This window comes from Cervus canadensis, chromosome 5, assembly GCF_019320065.1.
Source record: "Cervus canadensis isolate Bull #8, Minnesota chromosome 5, ASM1932006v1, whole genome shotgun sequence".
In the NCBI taxonomy this organism is placed as follows: domain Eukaryota; kingdom Metazoa; phylum Chordata; class Mammalia; order Artiodactyla; family Cervidae; genus Cervus; species Cervus canadensis.
The window spans coordinates 99,743,559-99,759,468 of record NC_057390.1 but is presented as its reverse complement, the minus strand read 5'-3'; the positions used below and the strand labels follow the sequence as shown (position 1 = coordinate 99,759,468).

Here is a 15,910-nt window from a genome sequence, read left to right as displayed (position 1 = left end):
ATAACGAAACTTTTAAGAGACTTGTGTATTGACTCAACTATAAACCAACAGCATCGCCGACTGGGGTCTCCAGGGGTGTGGCCGGGGAAGACTGTGGCAGGGAGCCGCTGAGGCCCTGAGTCCTGGGCTGGCCTGAGCAAGGGCTTAATCAAGGCCAAGTGCAAGCTTTAAGGAAACGGCTTTAGGTCTGCAGGGCTCCTGTTGGGCTGATGGGGCAGCTGCCCTAGCTGCTGGGGGTCTGGCTGCCCTGAGTTTCACAGATGGGGCCTGGAGAGGGGGCAGAGGTGCAGGAAAGGTTGTTCACACGGCCACGACGCGCTGGATCTCTTGTAGGGCGTGGGGGGCCTGGAGCCCTGCTCTCAGGGAATTGTCACACTCCCTGAGGGTGCAGACGGCCCATACGCAGCCTAATTAAGTGAGAGACCAGGCCAGAGACGGGAGCCAAGACCGAGGCAGACCGGGGGCCCGCTCGCCCCTCACGTGCCTTTCTCCTTCCGCAGCTGCAGGGTCAGGCCCTATTTTTATCCTCCTTTGACAGACGAGAAAACCCCGGCTGGGGCGATTAAGTGACTGTGTCCCAGGCACATGGAGGCCCAGTCGCTCATGTCAAAGCTACGAGAGCCTTGGGAGGGAGAGGATGGAGCCAGAGGAGGTGGGGAGCTCAGGGCCAACCCCCCGAAGAAGCCTCGGGGAGGGGACTTTTCACTGGGCCCGAGGGGTCGTTAGCCCAGGGGCCGAGCTCTCAAATGTGAGCATCGCTCACGTTTCTCTTACTGATTCTGCTTCCCAGAGACTTCTCCAGCCTCAGGGAAGGTCACTTGGCTGAGCTCTCTTGGCTGTGGGTGAGTGAGCAAGGAGGACCAGTGGACAGGGGGAAAGCAAGAGGCAAGGACCTAGGTCTGTGCATCAGACCCAGGTTCTCAGGGGCGGCCCAGGCTCCTGCTAGACTCCTGGGAGGGACTCCTCCGGTCAGTGGGAGGCCAGAGGAGGATGACCAGGGTACTGGGCATTCTGTCTGCAGACTTGCCAGCCTGGTTGGTCATGGATGGCCTCTGTGTGCGTGCCACCCAAGTCCCTGCAAGGTCTGGACCAGGTGGAGAGGCTCTTTGTTTGGCCTCAGGAGTGGGGTGGGATCTTCTTCAGCAGAAAGGTGGACCATGCTGATGGCCAGAGAGCCCAGAATACCCATGAGGATGAGAACCAGGCGGCAGGAAGGCGATGACTAAAACAGAAGTGGGTAAACTGGGGTGCCAAGGTGGGGCTGCGGAAAAGCTGCGACCGGGATGGTAGTTCCAAAGGAGTTCATCGGCAGGTCCTCACCTCCCTTCTCCAACCTTCTCAGGTTTGTAAACTAAAGAGGCTAAGGTCTTCCCCAGCCAGAGCCTTGTCCCCGCGGGGTGTAAGAAGTCCCGTGTTCCAGGAAACGGACAGTTGGGAGGGTGGGGGAAGGGTTTGGCCTCCTCTACAAGCTGCACTTCTCCGGAGGCCAGGCGTTGGTGTCTCAGCTCTCTGTGCCCCACGGCCACTTCAGCGCCCAGGGTTTCCTCACCTGTAAGCCGGGCGCAGAAGGCCTGCGCTGGGTGGGTGTGGGGCCGCACCCGCTCAGGTGAGCCGGCGTCCGCTTTAATGTTGATTTTATAAAGACGCCCACATCTGCGGCAGCAGCACGCCTGCTCAACCTGTAACAAACCCAGTGACCTCAGGGGCCTGGGAAGGATCCAGCCCACACAAGGAAACTCCACCTTGCGGCTGGCAGGATCAGCGGGTACCAAGGAAAATTTGTTATGTTTTGACTTTCCATGGGGGTTTAACATATGGAAGGGCTTCCCTTGTGGTTCAGCTGGTAAAGAATCCACACGCAATGCAGGAAACCTGGGTTCAATCCCTGGGTTGGGAAGATCCCCTGGAGAAGGGAACGGCTACCCACTCCAGTATTCTGGCCTGGGGAATCCCATGGACTACAGTCCATGGAGTCACAAAGAATCCGACAGGACTGTGACTTTCACTTTCACTAGTATAGGCAAAGTGTATCCACTTTAGGTTATGAAAGTGAAAGTGAAGTGGCTCAGTTGTGTCTGACTCTTTGCAACCCCATGGACTGTAGCCTACCAGGCTCCTCCGTCCATGGGATTTTTCCAGGCAAGAATACTGGAGTGGGGTGCCATTTCCTTCTCCAGGGCATCTTCCCAACTGAGAGATCGAACCTGGGTCTCCTGCATTGCAGACAGACGCTTTACCTTCCGAGCCACCAGGGAAGCCTACTTTAGGTTATAGCTAGATAAAAATCGACTTAAGGAGGAATTGCCACCCCCCAAAAAAAGATATCAAACGTGTCGAGGAGCTGAATCTTTCAAAATACAGAAAAGGGCCAGGGCCCACAGGTTTTACCTTCGGGGCCCACTGCTGGAATCCCAGCCTAGGGACCTTTGATCTCATTCCTGCCTCTAACAGGGGAAGATGGGAAAGAGGCTGGCCGGGGGGGGGGCGGGGCGCGGGGGGCAGGTCTCAGGGCAGAGCCGGGAACGTCCCCTGCTTCTCGCCAGCACGGGGCACTTGGCGCCCCCTCCCACGGCCAAGAACTCGAGCGACCAGGCCCCAGCCTGATACCGGGACCGGAGGTGGGCGGGCTGGCGGGAGTGGGGCAGATGGGGGCGCGGCCGAGCGCGGCTCCTCCCTGGGCGGGGCCGCCCCTGCGCGCGCGCCGACGCCCCGCCCCCGCCCTCCTGCGCGCGCCCCCGCCAGGCTAATTAGGCGCGCGGTTTGTTTACAAACATGGGCGCCCGGCAGGTGCGCGCCGCCCGGACCGTGCGCGCCCGGGTTTCCAGGGCGGCCCCACCGACTCGGGGGTCCTCGGGCGAGAGTGGGAGAGGCAGGCGGGCGCTGGCCGTCCTCCCGCCTTTTGCGCGCCTCTTTGGGCACCAGGAAATACGCCCAGAGGCGTGTGTCCCCTGCGCCGGAGTGGGCGCGGGGGCGCCGCGCAGGGTCTCCGAGTCGCCACCGGCGCCGAGCCCCGCCCCCGCGCGCCCCCCGGGCCGGGCCCGCTCGCGGCCGGGTCGGCGGGGCGGGCGGCGGGCGGGGGCGCGCGGGGCGGGGCGGGGCGCCGGCGGGGCCGGGACATGTAGTCCGCGCGCCACGGCCTCCCCTGGGCGGCCCCGGCGCGGGCCCGGCCGCGGACTACGACTCCCGCCAGGCGCCGCGGCGCAGCGCATGAGCCCTGCTCGGCTCCGGCGCGTCTATTATGCTGCCGGGGCCGGCGAGCCAAAGAGGAGCCGGCCGTGCGGGCCGGGAGGGGACGGCCGCCGGAGCCGCCGAGGCCAAGTACGCCTTTCTTTTGCTTCCTTGCGCGCGCGGGGCGGCGGGCGGCGCGGGCGGAGGCGGGCCGGGCGGGCCGGGGAGCGCGGCCCCGTGCGCCCCGCGCAGGCCGCCGGCGCGTCCGGGGAGCCTGGCACCCGGGCGGCCGTCTCCGCCGCCGCCTTTGTGCGCGGCCACGATGCAACAAAGCGCGGCGGCGGCCCGGGGTCGCGGCGGCGGCGCGGACCCCTCCCCTCGGCCCTCCGCCCGCGCCCTCCCGGCCGCCCGCGTCCCGGGCTCGGGGGCGTCGCCGCGGCCGGGGCTCGCAGCCTGGAGTTGGCACGGCCCGCGCGCCCTGCGCCAGCGACCTCCCGCGCTCCCTCCCTCACGGAAAGGATTTTTTCCCCCCCTTTTCTCCGCCCGCCATCTTTTGAAGGGGGGATCGGGGAGGACGCGGAGGGGAAGGTAGAGCTTCGGCGCCACTTTGCCCGCGCGCGCCCGGCCCGCCTCGGTCCCTGGCCGCGGGGCTCGCGCGGGGGCTGTCGCCGCGGCTGGGGCGGGGGGCGAGGCTGGCGGCGCGGCGTGGAGGCCGCTCGCTACAGAGTTAGGGGCCCGAGCTGACTTTGGAGTTGCTGGGTCCAACGTCCCTCTGGAGTTGCTGGGTCGTTGCAGCCCAGAGGAGTTCCCGTTTTGAAAAACAGCGTGAAAAGCGCTTACAACGGGCGAGATCGAGTTGGAGCGGGAGGAGCTGGGCTGGGCCCTGGCTTGACAGCGCGGCACAAGCCCATCGGGGAGAAGTGCTCACCCCAGGCCTCACACGGCTCCCCCGGCCCTCGTGGGCTCCCCAAGAATAAACGTGGGGCTCGGGGGAGTCCTCTCCGCCGGTTGCTCGTCGGGGTCAGGGCCGGGGGTGGAGGCCTTGGGTCGCCTCCTTTTCCCTCGGGGCCAGGGGCGGTTTTGGAAAGATAAGAGTGGGAGCATGGCGCGGGTCCACCGGCAGACCCCCCGGGGGCCGTCCCGTGGTCCACCCTGCGGGTTCCCGCCTTTGGGCCCAGTCCCTGACCATCCTGCGATCCTTCATTTTGGCTGGAAGCTTTCTACCCAAAAGCGCATAACTGGGGCTCCTTCCCGTGTGTTCCCTGGGTTGTGGCTGCAAAGTTAATGGTGCTGGGGGGTGCTGTTGTGTATCCTTTGGGCAAACTATGGGCCGGGGAGGGCGGGGGGCGGAAGGCGTGTAACTGAGGGATCGCTGCGCGCCCCCTCCCCCCAAGTGAGGACAGAGGAAAAAGTTTTTTTTTTTTTTAAACCTTGTTTTGTAGGCTTTCTTCCTGACTATTTCTTTAAAATGGGGGTTCTTTTCCTGAGTCCCTGGATGGCATTACTCCTGGGGGAGAGGTTGGCATTCAAGGGGGTGAAGAAAAGGCCTGAATCCCTGCGAGGGTCTGGCTTCAGGAGTTAGGGACCTCCCCGCTTCCCTCCCCCTCCACCATCCTCCTGCAGCCGGGAATCCAGCCTCTTATTTGCAAATAAAGCTCTGTTTGCCCTTCTCTGTCGTGAGGCCTTGATGTGTGCTCGCGGTTACAGATCCGGAGAGATAGGGCGCACGGCGTCTGGGGCGGGAGGGGACGCGGGGCGGAGTGGGCTGTTTCTCCCTGACCTTTCTGGTAACCTGGGAGGTGGGAGGGGGGCAGGCCTCTGGAATCCCGCCGCAGCAGCTCCTCAGAAGCTTCGATCCAGCCCCAGCCCCGCCGCGGGGACGTCCGGGGAAGGAGGGCCAGGCGGCGCCGGTCGATTTTTGTTTTGTTTTTAGAAAGTGGAGTAATTGCCTTCCCTCCACAACAGCCCGTGCGCGCTTGGGAAGTGAGCTCGGAGGGCCGGAGGCAATCTGTTAAATACGCTGGGCCCGCCGGGCTCGCGGGCAGAAAGTGAAAGTGGAGGGGGGGGGGCGGTGCGGCGGGGTAGACAGCGCCCGCCCAGCGCCCTCCGGGGCCAGCCGCGCCTCCTGCGCCCTCTTCCTCCAGCCTGGCGCATTGCCAGTCGTCCGAGCCCCGCGCCCCGCGCCCACGGCCATTTCCTGGTTCTGGGCGGCAGAGGCTCTCTGGGGAGCGCTGGCCCCCTGCCACCGATCGCAGTGCAGTGGTTGGTGCAGGACACCGCCCCGGCCAGCCTGGCCCTGCACCCACCACTGGGGTCCTGTACTCCTTGGGGAGCAGCGCTCCTCATCCTGTGGGGCCGGGGGAGCTGGCCCAGGTCGGGAGTGGGGTTTCCCCAGGGAGCGTCTGCCCAGATGCATGTGCAAAGCCGCTCTGCAGACCCCCCACCCTCCCCACCAGTCTCAGGGCAGTCTGGCGAGTAGCTGGTCCTCCTTCCGGTCTGCCTGACAGACGGCGGGCTTGTAGAGGCACAGGGCGCCCGTCAGGTCTTCGTAGACCCCGTGCCAGCGGCCAGCGTCTAGTCAGCATTCCTTGCCTCCAAAGGGAACTTTAGTGACATGTGGCAGAGAGCTGCATCGTGCTGGGCACACACCTGTCTGCTGGGAGCTTGTCCGGAGAGCGCCCTCCGCCGCACCCCGAGCTCTGCCCCCTGGTGTCCGTGGACAAGGTCCACAGGTGTCTTAACTGTTGGGTGGCCCGGGCACTTGGTCGAGGGTGCTGATCGGTAGGTGCCCAGGGGGCGGGCAGCTTGTTGACCCCCTCAGCTCCCCCTTGAGTCATGAACCCCTTTGGCACCTGGACCCCCGCTCTGGGGGCCTGTGGTCCTGCCTCCGACAAACGCTGGGCTCTTAAAGGCCAAGGGTGACGTTTCTGGGTCTGCAAGTGGAGATGATAGTTACCTAGGCCGGGGTGGGGGGTGTGTCCAGAGGCCCCGCTGCGTCAGCGCTGTGGGTCAGCCTCTGTTTCTGCGGCCAGGTTTTCACTGTTGCATATGAGAACCTGGTCTGAACCTAACCCCTTGTCAAGGTCTTTGTGAGCTGGAGTCTGAGCTGGCAGGCGCATGGGGGGACGCCCTCCACCATCCTTGCCGCAGAACTGGGGGAGTTGGTCAGGAGGTCACGAGGCGCCTGGGAGGACACGCCCCATGCTCAGGGGCTGCCACCTGGGGTGCCGGGTGCCGCAGGCGCCCCGTGGGGTTTTCCTACAAGTGTTGGAATCTGGGCTCAGGAGGGTGATCAGGAGTGTGTTCGGGAGGGCTGGGGGCACACGTGTCCCAGATGCTGCCCCGTTGTGAGGAGCTGGCGCTGCGGGGTCCCCGCCGAGGTCCCTGGTAGCTGGGGGCGGGAATGCGTGTCGAGCAGCTGGACCTTCGTGCCGTGTTATCAGGAGGAGCTGGCGGGCAGCGTGGTCTGACGGCGTCGCAGGGTGAAACTCGGGTGCAAGTGGGAGGAGAGGGCCAGAGGGGTGCTGCCCAGCCCCCAGCCTGCCCGCCCTTGGGGCAGAGCGCTGGCCATGCCCGCCGGGTGCCAGGGCTGCTGGTGCAGAGCTGAGGCCCTGCTGCCTGTGCGCCCCAGATAAGCCACACCCACTCTGTGCTCTGCGGTCTCAGCTGCCAGCAGGCTGTCCCGGCTGGGCCGTTGGGGGTCTGGGTGGGGAAGACACCATTGGCCGTGTGCCGGTCCCCTGAGATGTCGGAGCCTGCACCCCCACACCCCGAGGGCAGGGAGAGACTGCGCTCGGTAAGCGTGTGAGCTCTGGGGCTGTGGGAAGGGTCCCAGGGGTGGCGGCTGTGACCCCTGACTCTTGGGCACCCCCCACGCTCAGAGCGCGTGCGGGTCCCTCTCCAGGGCGTCCAGGCTCCGGCCAGCCCTCAAGTGGGCGCCCTGCTGCCCTGGAAACGTGTGGGCACCCAGGGAGCGTGTTTGTGTGGGGACCCTGGCTTACCGAGGCTGGGCCATGCGAGGTGCCGCTCTGGGCTAGCGCTGGGGGCGGGGCGCTGGCTGCCCCTCAACACTGGGATTGGCTGGTGGTTGTGGAGTCCCAGCCTGATCTCCCGCCTCCCTGCTCAGGCTCCACAGCCTCCCGGCCCCTCTAGGTCTTGGGTCCCGTCTGTTACGTGGGGCGAAGGGTCAGCGTCCTTGTGAGGGCCGCCGCCCGGGGTATGAGCTTGGGAGGGCCCTGGCGGGCGCGGCCACTGCCTAGGTCTGATCTGGGACGCATGGTGTATGTGGAGCCTCCTCTCACTCAGGATCCCGGAGTTGCCCAGACGGTTGTTGGTGTCAAATGGGGGTTGTCTTTTGGGACAGGCGACAGTGACCGCACGCAGGGCCAGGCCCCCCGGCAAGTGCAGTGACCGCCTGACCCCAGCATCATCTGTGGGGCCGACTGGCCCGGAGAGGCTGGTCCCCCCCTCCCTCTCCAGGAGCGTGGGGGCTGGTCAGGCTGTCCTCCGTGTGTCCCCTGGCGTCATCCCCCCTTCCGAGTGGCCCATCCCTCGCGTGCCCCCCACCCCGTCCCGAGAATTCCCCTGGAGCTTTCCAGCCCTTGACATGCACCGCTGGTGCAGCGTCTCTATGGTTTCTTTGGTTTTTCTTAAGGGTGGATTGTTTGAGGGGGGTGGGGACAGCCTCCCACAGTTCAGGGGGCGTGGCTGGCCTGACCCCCACTGTGAGCAGTGACCCCACAGCAGAGCTGGTCAGAGGCTGGCTTCTCCAGGTAGGCTGGTGGGCTGGGCAGAAACATGGGGTGTCACGGAGCACTGGATTGAGGAGGAGCCTTAGCTGTGGGGGGTGCAGAGCTGAGAGGACATGGGGGCGTCAGGAGGGGGCCAAGGACTCTCGGTGGGCCAGGCTGGTTCCTTAGTTCAGTTCAGTTCAGTCGCTCAGTCGTGTCTGACTCTGTGACCCCATGGACCACAGCACGCCAGGCCTCCCTGTCCATCACCAGCTCCTGGAGCTTGTTCAAACTCATGTCCATCGAGTCGGTGATGCCACCCAACCATCTCATCCTCTGTCGTCCCCTTCTCCGCCCGCCTTCAATCTTTGCCAGCATCAGGGTCTTTTCCAATGAGTCAGTTCTTCACATTAGGTGGTCAAAGTATTGGAGTTTCAGCTTCAGCATCAGTCCTTCCAATGAACACCCAGGACTGATCTCCTTTAGGATGGACTGGTTGGATCTCCTTGCAGTCCAAGGGGCTCTCAAGAGTCTCCTCCGACACCACAGGTCAAAAGCACCAATTCTTCGGCGCTCATCCTTCTTTACGCTGTGACTCTTGCATCCATACGTGACCACCGGGAAAACCGTAGCTCTGACTACTCGGACCTCGAAGACCCGGGGGTGCTGTGGGCATGCGATGGGGCTGGCCTGGGGGGGTCATGCCCTGACCCTGGGTGGGCTCAGGCCCTGGTCGGGGCTGAGCCGCTCTGGGGAGCGGCCCTTTGGGTGGCCGCTGTGGTGGCACTCACCCCTGCGAGGTGGGCAGTGGTGGCCAGCAGGGCCTGGGGTGTGTGGGGCCCCTGCCCGCCTGGCTGACCCGCTCGGAGGCCCCTCGCCGGGCCCCTGCGTCCCCTCGCTGGAGGAGGCAGTTGGCTCCGTCTGTCACTGAAGCCGACCCTGCCCACACGCCTCCTGTTTCCTGAGGCCCGGCCGCCCCTGGCAGAGGTGCTGGGGCGGCGGGTTGGCCCCTTCCTGCGGGTCAGCGCTGTGTCTCTGTGGGTCTCTCCCGGCCGTTCTGGGATGTGGTGCGGAGCCTCCGGGGTTGGGTGGATGGCCTTGCTCACAGCCTGGCTCTGCCCTGGGCCCTTTCACCACTGAACCTCCCACCCCACCCGGAAAATGGAGCCCCTGTGGCCCCCGCCAATGCTGGGATGGGACCCAGGAAGATGGGGCAGCGTCATGGTGGGGGGGATCCCCCCAACTCAGGAGGCGAGGCCGCAGGGTCTGAGCTGGGCTGGGGGTGGGGAGGAGCTGACACTGGGATGGGGCGCCCGTCCCAGGCTTTCTTCCAGCCTCTGACCTCCGCCCTCCGTGCCCACGTCCCCCACCAGGCTCCCCCCAGCCTGACTGGCTCGAGATCCCCCTTCGGCCTGACGCCCCCCAAGCTAAGAGCGTCCTGCGGCTCCTCACCCCTCTGCCTCCTCCTCTGACCCTGCCCACCTCCCCGCTAACCCCCCGGCCATGGCTGAAAGCATGTCCCCCAATGGTGGTGAGTGAGCAGCCCCTGGGTTGGGCACCCCCCCTCCCCCCAGCATCTCCCGAGACATGGAGGAGACCAGGCCGCCCAGGAGTGCCCAACTCCGGCCGCTGGGTCCTGTCTGCGGCGGGAGGGTCGGAGCCGCCGCTGCGGCTGCGTTTTCTGGGCGGTTTCCCTCGTGGCCCCTGGACAGAGGTCCACACTCTGCCCTTGTTTGTCCAGGAACCTGAAGGGCTCTGGTGTCCAGCCCCTCTCGATGCGGCCCTCCGGGTTGAGCCCTCCTAGAGGGGCTGAGTTTGTGTTTTATTTCTGATCACAGTTCCCTGGGGAGGAAGGAGGCGGGTCCCAGAGCCTTGAGCCCAGGGACCCTGGGAAGGGGCGGGGAGATGGCCGTGACCTCTGGGCCCGCCTGCTGTGGAGCTGGGACACCCGCCCCCGCCCCCGCCCCCGCCTGTGGCTGGACGTGTCCTGCAGAGTCCCTCGCGACGGAGTGGCGGGTGTGTGGCCCCAGAGGGTGAGGCGGCCGCGCAGTGACCCCTGGCCCCACCCCTCCACTGCCTTGAGCCAGCCGCTCAGCTTTCTGGGCCCTCCCGTGGGATCCCGCCCCAACCCCTGTCTGCATTTCCTCTCGCCGTTCGAGGGCTTTTGCGGTTTGTCAGCGTTTCCGCCCCGGGTGGTTTCGGATCCCCTCTCTTCGAGGGAAGGCTTCTCTCACTCTGACCTTAGCATGTTTGTGGTGCTGCCGTCAGGCCTGGCGGCGGGCACCTCGGGAGGTGTGTGTGGGGGGATGCTCCCCAGGATGTGTGTGTGTGTGCTCCCCGGGAGGTGTGTGTGGGGGGGGTGCTCCCTGGGAGGTGTGTGTGTGTGGGTGCTCCCCGGGAGGTGTGTGTGTGGGGGTGCTCCCCAGGAGGTGTGTGTGTGGGGTGCTTCCCTGGGAGGCTGTGTGTGTTTGGAGTGCTCCCTGGGAGTGTGTGTGGGGGGAGTGCTCCCTGGGGGGTGTGTGTGTGTGTGGGAGTGCTCCCTGGGAGGTGTGTGTGTGTGGGTGCTCCCTGGGAGGCGTGTGTGGGTGGGTGCTCCCCAGGAGGTGCGTGTGGGTGGGAAGATAGGTGTGTGTGTGTGTGGGGGGGTGCTCCCCAGGAGGTGTGTGTGGTTAGGGAGGTGTGTGTGTGGGGGGGTGCTCCCCGTGAGGTGTGTGTGTGGGGGGGTGCTCCCCGCGAGGTGTGTGTGTGTGGGGGCTCCCTAGGAGGTGTGTGTGGAGGGGGGAGTGCTCCCAGCCTCGCTCTCCCCTCTGAGGGGCTGGGGTCCGGGGGTCCCCACGCAGGGCATGCGTGAGCCTCGTCATGGCGAGGCCAAGAGCTCCCAGCTCGCTGTGCCCGCGCCCGCTCCCGCTCCCAGCCTTCTCCTGGAGGGCTGGTTCTCAGCGGGCCTGGGGGTGTCGGGGGTGGGCTGCACGTTTTGCTCCTGTGTGTTCATCCCAGGAGGTGAGACCGGGGTGAAGGGGAGCCCGGGCGCCTTGCAGGTCTGCCCCTGCGTCTGGGCTCTGTCACCTGTGCTTCCCACCCCATCCCGGGCCGTCCTGCCTGAGTCCCCGTGCCCAAACCTTGGGTCGTCTCTGCCGGGCCGGGAGCCCAGGGAGCAGGGCTCTGCCCCCCAGACCTCACTATTGCTGTGGGGTGGGGGGCGCAGGGTCCTGAGTGCCCCAGGAAAGGGGGCTTCGCCTCTTCTTCCTGAGGTGGGGGCTTCCCAGTGTGGCCAGCAGAGGGGCCGTGGAGGCCCCTTGCATGCTCCGCTTCTACTCAGAGACCCCCAGTCATTTCAGCCCCGCTCCCACCCCTGTGATCACAGAGCAGACGTATCTCCTGCATAAGACTTGATCCTCCTCTCTGAAGCGTCAGGACTGTTAAAGACTTGTACCGCACATCGCCGTCACCCCCAAAGCACTGACGTTGAGTCCACGGTCATCAAATGACTGTGTGGACGTAGACGCCTCCCTCTCACTGTCCAGCAGGTGTTTCCAGCGCGCTGGCCCAGGGCGGAGGTGCTGGGGGTGGGCACCGCCTCACCCGCCCCGGCTGTCCCCCCCAAGCCTCGAGGGGCCCCGAGGCATCCCGGGCTGGGTGGAGAAGCCGACCCCCGTGACGGGCAGCCTTCCTGCGTTGGAGCTGGGACCCCAGAACACTGCCCCAAGGAGTGAGCTTTCTTCCTCGTTCTTTTGCAGCGGCAGCTGGCCCTTCGCCGCTGCGGGTCGGCCTTCTGTGTCCGTGTTTACCTCCCCGGGAGGCTGACATGTTTCCCTGCAGGCTGTCGTGTCTGACCTGGGACGTTGTCTCAGACCCTGGGGGCTGCAGGAATGCAGGCGCGCTGGCTGGGTTCTGAGACCCCGGGGGCTCCGTTGGGACACGCCTGGTGTTGGGGGAGCGGAAGTTGGGCTCCGGCCTGTTCCGTGAGGCTGCGGGTTGCTCCCAGCCCGATCACGGCGGGCATTGCCTGCTTGTGCCCTGAGTGTACTGGAGTGGGGGCACTCACGTCCCAGGGGGTCACGGGCGTCTATGGGGGCCCTGCTCCCGCCCCAGGGGGCAGCTTGTCTGCGTGGTGGGGGCCTGAGTGCCCGGGGCCTCAGTTTCCCCACCTGCAGCCTGCCCCTGTAGTGCTGCCAGGGGCTGACCTGGGGCCCCCGAGGGGAGCTCCCCGCCGGACAGTTCCTCTGCTCCTTCTGTGGCCCCTCCTGGTGCCCCCACCCAGCTGCAGGGGCTTAGGCCATGGGAGCGGGCTGGAGCCTTCTGGAAACCCGCACTCCTGAGTTTGCCTTGTTTCTCTCGATGGAGGGGGCCTGTGGGCACCCCCCGCGGGGCTCTCTTGAGGGAGAGGTTCTGGAGTCTCTGCCAGTGGACGCAGGCACCCGGCCACATTGGCCCCCCTGCAGTCTTCTTGTCCGGGTTCCTAGCCAGGGAGGCCAGGTGGGCAGGTGACCAGCGTCCATCCTGGGTGGGGCCTGGCAGGGCTGAAGGGAGGGGGTGGGCTGTCCGTGTGCCCACGCTGAGTCCAGGCCTGCTGGGTGAGGAGACCCCCTGAGGGGCTGGTGTCCCCGGCTCTTTAGCCACTGTCCAGGAGCCCCTGGCCCCCATGTCCTTGAGGGTGGGCACCGTGCCTCTGTCCTTGGGGCTGGCATGGAAGCGCTTGACCGCTGACGGCCGTGCCGGTGGTCAGCCAGGAGGGCAGCTGGGACTTGGAACCTGGTGTGGCAGACCCTAGCAGGTACGCCCTGCTGCCCTTCTGCGGGGCCCCCGTGTCTGTGGCATCTTTGCATCCCCAGCTGAAGTTAGACTCAGACCAGGAACTCGGAGGGGTGCCGCTGCCTGGGACCACCCCCCGGGGTTGCGGGGGCCCTGCTCGCAGTTGTGGGGGGGCCATCTGGGGTCTTATGACTGCTGGGCACCCTCTCTCACCCTGTGATGCCAGGAGCCAGGTCGGGAGGCAGGGGGGTTCTGGGCTCGCGTTCCCCGAGGCCCTCCGTGGCTAGGTTCAGGAGATACCCCGAGGATGGCAGAGCCTCAGCTTTGTCATCTGTGCGGTGGGCCTGCTCACTGGCCATGTGGGATCACGTGGCATCTCCCCTTCAGTGGGGGTGGAGGGCCCGCGGCCGACCACCCAGCATCCTTCGGGGGTCTCCACCATCTGCCCCCGTGACCTCGCCCAGGAGGGCAGCTGGGGAGGCCTGGCCAGGGCCCGCTGGGGGCGGGTGCACGGTGAGCCTGGACGTGGCCGGGCGGTGAGTCCCCGGCCTGTCCTGTTGTTTGAAGTCCCCACGTGGCTCTGGCCCTCTTCTCTGGGACCTGTGTCGGTTCAGGTCTGAGCCCTGGAGGGGCGGGTGGGGGGCAGCTAGTGGACTGTGGCCCCAGCTTCTTTCTGGAAGCAGCCTCTGCCTTCCGGTCCCGGGATGCGGCCCGACCCCCGCCCGGTCGAGGCGGCTGACGGACGGCACAGCTGTGGTGGGTGGCCGCCTGCTGCCTGGACAGGTGGGCGTTGATAGGGTTTCTTGGCCATCCAGGCAACGTGGGCCGGGGTGGGGGGTGTGAGGGGGTCGACGGCGCCTCCTGGTGGCGGTGCTGGAGGCTGCATTTGTTTGCAGAGGCCCCCTGCCCGTGCCAGCTGCAGGCTGTGGGGCGTCCGGCAGCGTCAGTGTGTGTCCTCGCTGAACCTCACACGCCCTCCGGGGTCCGCGGTGGTTCTCGCCTCGGGACTGTCTGTGGTCTGTGGTCGGTGTTCTCTGAGCGCGTGCCAGGCCCGCACTGGGCTCCAAGCTGAGCCGCATCGTCTGGGATCCCCGGCCCTGCCGAGCCGGTGCCCGGGCTGGGCGGGAGTGAGGCGGGACCCAGGAGGTGGCCCCTCCTGGGCGGAGCCGTCTGCCTTGTGGGGCCTGGGCGCCCAGCCGCGGAAGCAGTGTGTCCATGTTTGCGGCGGGGGCTGGCCGCCTGCGGTCTGCCGTGTGGAGTGGCCAGTCACTGGTCAGGAGAGGGGGCGGAGGTCGAAGGGCAGGCTGCGGGCCCCTGTGCGGCCCCGGCCCATCCCTGCAGAGAGCTGTGTCCACCTGTCCTATGTGTGCAGGGGGCCGGGCTGCACCTGGGCAGCAGCCTGGGCCCTTCCTGGGGCCCCCGTGTCCCCTCGGGTGGTTTCAGGCCTTGGTGGTGTCCTGCCTGTCCCCCGAGGACCGCGTATCAGCAGCGCTGGGTACTGGGTGCCTGCCCGCCCACCCCATGTCTGGGGGCCCGCGTGTCCCACACCTGGGGGTTCAAGCCTGGGGCCCCACCCCGCCCGCACTGGGGGGTTCACTCTCCCTGCACCTGGGGCCCCACCCGGCCTGGGGGCCAGGCTGGGCTTGTCCGACATCAGGGAGGAACAGGGCGTGTCCTTAACAGACCTTGGGGACCCCCAGATCGGCAGGCCCGTGGGGTGACTGGCGCATGTCCACTGGCCTGAGTGCTCTGCGCTGGGCTCCTTTAGTCTTGACTCCCGTGGGGACCCAGGCGGACTGAATCCCGGGGTTGGTGAAGGGCAGAGCTAGGATTGGGACCAGGGGTCCGGCCCCACATCTGCCCCGCACCCCTGAGCTGCCTGGGGTCTGGGAGGCCCAGCCGGTGATGGCGCTGGGGCGAAGCGGGGGGAGACACGGGCCTGTGAGGCTGCAGCAGCCAGGACGGGGGAGACCAGTCACTGGTCAGCTCGGGGCCTGCAGGCCAGAGTGGGACAGGCAGTGCTGGTTGGGATGGGAGCCCCGTGTGGGGCAAGGCCGTTGACGGGGGCAGGTTCGCGGGGACCCCAGCAGGCGGCGGTGGCACTGGGCCAGAAGTGGTCAGACCTGCGGGGTGGGGGGCACACACCGTCGCTGTGCGGTGGGGACTCGGGGTGTCAGCCAGCCGGCCTGGCCGCCTCCCCAGGGAGGCCCTGGAGCCGGCATGGAGGAGACGTGCTCAGGCCCTTGAGGGGGCACCTCGGGGTCGTGTTCCAGAATGTTCCTCCGAGGAGGGGAGCGGGCGGGCAGGTCTGCTCCGTGCGTGGGACGCGCCTGGCCTCTTTTCGGAGTCGTCTTCGCTCTGGCTTGGTGTTGGCGGGGAGGCAGAGGTGGCGCTGGCCTGGGGGAAGCCCCTGGTGTGTAGCTTTCCCTGATGACTGTGGTGTAAACGCGCCCACGTGGCAGATTGCGGGCTGCCGGCAGGATGTCAACCAGCTAGAAACACTCTGCAAGTTACAGCGACCTGCTTTTGCAAATCGTAGCTGGTGGATGTGGTGCCCCTGGCTGACGGGTGCTGTTCTGAGGGCCCTCTGGCCCCCACACAGGCCCTGCCTCCCAGCCTGGGCCCGCTTGGGAGGGCCACCAACTTCCTCCCAGGACGCGGCGGGGGAGCCACTCTGGGGGTGGCCCGTCTGTCACCCGCCACACAGCTGTCCGCGTGGGGCTGGGCGGCCTCCTGACACACGTGAGGCCGCGGTGGCCAGTTCCTTCCCAGCGCTGCGCGTGGAGGAAGTTTGGCGAGCCGGGCCGCGGTTCAGACAGTCCCCGTCCGCCGCCCCCCGCCGCCCTCCCCGATTGGCTGGGGACCGGCTGTGTCACAGCCCGGCCGCCATCACAAACCAGGGCCCGTTCTCGTGGTTACATTGGAACCCCCATCACCCGTGTGCCGTGCGTGCTCCCCGCGCCTTTCTGCCGGCCTGGCTCGGACGTCGGGTCCGTGTCGCAGCTCTCGACGTGCGAGTTGCTGCCCGGAAGGTTGTTGCTGTCCAGGCCGGTGTAGAGGCAGTCCCCCGCGCGCCGGCGGCTGGTGGGCGGTGAGCCGACACTGGCTGCGGCTTTGGCCTCCGCCTTGACGGCCGCCCCCGCGGCCCCCCGCCCCTCGTGTCTCCCCCACCCGCCCGGGGCGGGGCACCTGCTGCCTCCCGTCCCGGGTCTCTCTCCCTGCCCCGGCCCGAGGGCAGCGGCGTGACAGTGGTCCTGTGA

At 66.8% G+C, this 15,910-nt stretch overlaps 1 protein-coding gene across 1 annotated transcript in view; it reads left to right on the top strand.

The window, feature by feature from the left end:
* The first annotated feature begins 3,174 nt into the window (after positions 1-3,174).
* Positions 3,175-15,910, top strand: part of BRD3 (bromodomain containing 3) — a 35,298-nt gene continuing 22,562 nt past the window's right edge. Inside the window, exon 1 of the mRNA XM_043470126.1 lies at positions 3,175-3,318. The gene's annotated coding sequence lies outside the window, so the exon portion shown is untranslated. The remainder of the gene's footprint in view (positions 3,319-15,910) is intronic.